This window comes from Leucopleurus acutus (genome assembly GCF_964270905.1).
Source record: "Leucopleurus acutus genome assembly, chromosome: 2".
NCBI lineage: Eukaryota > Metazoa > Chordata > Mammalia > Artiodactyla > Delphinidae > Leucopleurus > Leucopleurus acutus.
This window is the reverse complement of record NC_139143.1, coordinates 10,097,027-10,102,353: the sequence shown is the minus strand read 5'-3', so window position 1 is coordinate 10,102,353 and position 5,327 is coordinate 10,097,027.

Below are 5,327 nucleotides of genomic sequence, written 5' to 3'. Positions count from 1 at the left end.
TACAGTTAATGTTTATCTGACCACTAAATGCTCTCACCGATTATTGATTATCCTTCCTGTCATCAAATGAGACAGACATATTTTCTTATTTTAGAATGATATTGGAGTAGAAAGTATTAATCGAGTTATTTTGTCACTGATCTTAATGCTAAATCAACTCCCAATACTGTTGTGAAAATGAAAATAAGGCATTATGCATTTCAAAGATCAACTAAGAAAATTATTTTTCTTTTTTCTTTGGCTGATTTGTATTTTCTTTTTTTGTGGTAGTCTCTTTTCAAAGAGTTTGATAGCTTTATACACAGAGTTAAGACTTTATACAAGCTGTCTGATCTCATCAGAAGAAAATCATGGACTGATTTTAACAGCATTTTTCTAGGACCGCAGATAGCTAGTATATAGCTTTTTCACTTGTTAATACTCTTCAGAAGCACCCAATATCTTGTTTAAATTATGAAATATTCCATGAGACCCTTCAAAAACATAACAGGACTTCTTGATGAAGTTAAACCTTGACTTCAAGGAGTTTGTGTCTGTAGGGGGGATAAGTAGTCAAATACAGAAAACAAAATAAACAATTGTAGAAGTGAAAGAAGTCAAGTAAAAATGTGCAGACGGTACTGAATGCTGGCTGAAGGAATTGTAGAAATATACAATGAAAGCCTGAGAGTCTTAACGTCTGGGCTCCTTATCAGATGCCCGATTCTCAGAAATCCATTTAATTTCTAAGCATCCTTCCTCCACACATTCTTTTCAAGATAAGGACTCATGATTTCTAATTTCTAATTTTCTTTATGGCCCTCACATTTATGGATTCTATTGATTTATTGACCTGATATTCTCCAAAGCACCTCTTGGTTGATGCCCAAACAAGAAAAAGAGGCAAATAATTATGGTTAATGAAGGAAATTTTCAGACTAAACGTTAATATGGGATATTGGTCTAAGAATAGGGAGCAATTCTATAAAAAAAATTAGAAGTACATGAAAGGAAAAAAAAATCACAGGAAATATAGCTTACATTTTTTTGACCAGTCACGTGTATAAATACAGAATGTCTTTAAAGAGAGACTTGGGTTGAATTAAATCATCTGAGGTGTCATAAAGCCCACAGACAAAAGTCAATACCCAGACTGTCATATTTTGTACATAACAGAAGCTCAATAAATGACCTTGGAATTAAATGGAAGCAATAGGAGGCCCTATGAGGAAAGTAGTACATATTTCAGCAAAAGGTAAAGGCTTTCCAATGTGGCATATTTTTATTTAAATCCTGGCTCTGCCACTTATCAAAAGCAATATGTTGGGAAAGCTACTTAAATATTCTGAACTTCACTTTTTCATTTGTAATATTGGAATAAAACATTTACAGTGTTCTTAAGACGATTAAATTTTAAAATATTTGTGAAGTGCCAAGTATAGATTAATTTACTTTAGTGCATGGACAGGATTATGAGAAGTATTCCCTGTATTTAAGTACCACATTTTATTTATTTATTTTTAAAATACTTTTCTGATTTTTTTTTGGTGTTGTTATAAAGTTATTTATTTTTGGCTGCGTTGGGTCTTTGTTGCTGCACGTGGGCTTTCTCTAATTACGGCAAGTGGGGGCTACTCTTCATTGCGGTGTGCGGGCTTCTCATTGAGGTGGCTTCTCTTACTGCGGAGCACGGGCTCTAGGTGCGTGGGCTTCAGTAGTTGTGGCTCGCAGGCTCTAGAGCGCAGGCTCAGTAGTTGTGGCAAACGGGCTTAGCTGCTCCACGGCATGTGGGATCTTCCTGGACCAGGGCTTGAACCCATGTCCCCTGCATTGGCAGGCAGATTCTTAACCACTGCACCACCAGGGAAGTCCCTTAAGTACTATATTTTAATTATAATATAAAATTTCTAGTAATGTCTAGGTTACAAATCAAACAAATATCCTTTGAGAAAAATGAGATTTCCAGAATAACATATGTAGGCAGCTATTGCTCTCATGAAATCTTTTATAATTTTGCACTGCAAACAAGAGTAAATAATGACTTTTAGCTAAATGAAAAATACTGGAACATTAACACTTAAATTGTTTTTAAAGACAAAGCTGAAAAAGCTTAACTTTTTGGTTATGTGCAGTGTAGCCCTTCTTTAAGAGAAAAAAAGGGGACAAAGAATATTGAAGATACACAAACGCTGAAATGCTCACAGACTTAACTATATAGCATTAACTAAATTTAAACACATTAAATTTACTTTCACTGTGTCATATTAACTGGCCTTATATTTGATTGTCTCGCTCTTTAATTATCATCTGTCTTAAAATGAAAACAAAACTGAAAACCCTTGATAATTTGACAAATGTGTTCATCTACATCACCTAAAGTATTTTCAACAATGAAAATAAAAGGTAAGATAACACATCCAAATCCATTTTCTGTAACATGTTGGTTGAATGAACAAATATTTATTGAATACTGTGTATTGGATTGGTACTGTTAGCTGTTGGACATTCAGATATGAATCAAACAGGAGTGAAAGGCAGGGAGAAAGAAAGAAACTTTCTTCCTGGATGTTCTCTGATAAATTTTGCATGCTACAATATGCAGCTGAAAGCCACACTTAAACAAGACAATCCTTCAAATTTATCCCAAATCGCAAATCCATCTGTGACTGATGATGCAGGTATCATTTATCTTTTGAAGCTAGGAGTTGAGTAGCTAATTTCATTTAAGAGAAAAACAGTAGACCCACTAACTTGCACAAACTTTGCTTATCTTATAAAACGAAGGCAAAACTAACCAAAAGCATACACACATATATAAACACATTATATTTAAGGTTTTTTTGTTGTTAACTTCATTTCATTGTTTTTGCCTTATAAGTCAACAAATTGTAGAAAGGGCCTCCAAAAGTACAAAAAGGTCCTTCAAACAGTTAAAGAAAAAAAAAAAAAACCCACATAACTGTAAGCTACATTTAAAAAAGTAGTATCACTTGAGAAACAGTAGAGAGAAATTAACAGCAGAAGTGGTAAAATATTGCATTTAATAAAATTAAAAGACAGGGCTTCCCTGGTAGCGCAGTGGTTGAGAGTCCGCCTGCCAATGCAGGGGACACGAGTTCGTGCCCCGGTCCGGGAAGATCCCACATGCCGCGGAGCGGCTGGGCCCGTGAGCCATGGCCGCTGAGCCTGCGCGTCCGGAGCCTGTGCTCCGCAATGGGAGAGGCCACAACAGTGAGAGGCCCGCGTACCACAAAAACAAACAAAAAAACAAAACAAACAAAAAAATTAAAAGACAGTATTAACTGTGATTTTAAAGAATATAATCATTCTACAGAAAATCACATTTATGTGGAACTTAGCCTTCTAATTAAGTTTTCTATAGTAGAAATGCAACTTTTAGAATTAATAACCAAGGGAAATTCTTTATCATAGATTTCATAAAAACAACAGCATTATCTTTAGATAGTCTGTTTACAGTCTCATCTCTGATATCTTTACCTACTGGGAGGAAATAAGTAATAATTGTGGGGAAGATGATGATTAAAACTGTTAAATCTGGAGCTACTAAAAATATCAAAATTGTGCATAATAGACCCTATTTACTAGAGCAAAGAACTGAGTAAAAACATTTGAAAAGATTGCCATCAGTATGTGAAATCTCCAAATTATTTTCTGAACATTAAACTATTGTGACCCGCAGAGAAAATGGAATATTTAAACATGAACTCGAATGAGGGATATCTGTATTAATGATACCAGTGATACATGTATTTAATAACCCATAGTTTGGAATACCTCATGCCTAATTTATCCTTATTTAATCATACAGAACCACTGCAGTTCAATAAACATTTGCTACAGCTTCACCTCAGTTCAAGTAACTGTACTGTATGGTAGGAAGGCAAAGATGAATAACACAGTATAAAGTTTATCACTGAGGATATTACACCCCATGGTGTTCCCGTGTAGGCAAACACATAAATCAGTCATTTCAATATAACATGCAAAACATTCACATATATCTTGCTTCATCTATCTCTAAAAAATGGCAAGACAGTTTCACAATGATGTAGTAAAATACCAGAGTTATACCTTTGTGTCTTCACAATATGTCTGAGTATATTTTATGGTATAAGGTTATGTACTGAATTGCTCTTTCCAATGAAATACTTTAAAATGCTTTACTGTACTCTAAAATGCCAATCTCTGGAAACCTGAACTGATCTCATAGAATAGATAAATGGGCATTATTCACATCATAATGTGATTCATTACAGGCTCCCTTTAAGTAGGAGCTCCCAGAAATGTATTTAGGCATTATTCACAGAAAATTATTTCACATAGAGTCTTTGGAAGTAAATTTTTGGTAGAAAACTGAAAAGCAGAGTGTTAAAAGACACAGATAAATGAATATCACCCCAAAACCAGATATATGATACCTCAAACTATGAAGTAAATTCACTGAAAAATCATGGTTCAATCCATAAAATTTTATTTATCTATATTATTCATAAGCATATCTATTATGAAATGTAATATACACATTCTCTAAAAAATCATAGGATCATGAAGGAAACAGTAACTTTGCAACTTGATCCATTAATTTATTTTTGCTAGCCAATTTCAGGTATATTTTCTTCTATTCTGTTTTTTCTTTGTTTTTTTCCTCTAGGTGGCTATTTTGCCAAGAATTTGTAAAATAAGATTTCAGGGTGATATAGATAGATAAATATATAGATAGATATGTGTATAGATATATAGATATATACACACATAGTTTGATTTTTAAAAGATAAATTTTTAAAGATATTTTAAAAGATAAATAATAATTATAATTATTCTTCAGTCTACTGGGTTAAGTGTATTTTCTCTGTCACTCAATTTCACTATTTTTCCCTCACTGAAGAAAGTCCTTAGGCAAATGTTTGGGGTAATATAGTACGACAATATTTACACTTTGCAAAGGATTTTGATTAAAAAATTAAGGTTATAAACATCAAATAAAAAGTATTAGAGAAAAATCAATAAAATAGTAATTTGAGGGCTTAAAAAAGTGTGTGAAAAGAAGAATTTTTAATCCCTGAATATTGCAAATACTGATTGTTTATTCCAGCAACTGTGAGTATCTGCCTAAAAAAAGAAAAGATATCATTTAACCTGCATTAAGACAAAGACACGATGAATGTAATAATGGCTCCTAAAAGACAGTATTTTATTACAAGTAAAACACTGTGGGATTCTCTTGAACAAGAAAAAATTAGCAAGATTTGAAATTTTCTATTCAAAGCATGACATTGTTCTGAAAAGGGGAATCCAGTTCATTACTGGGAACCTGCTTTAGACAGCAG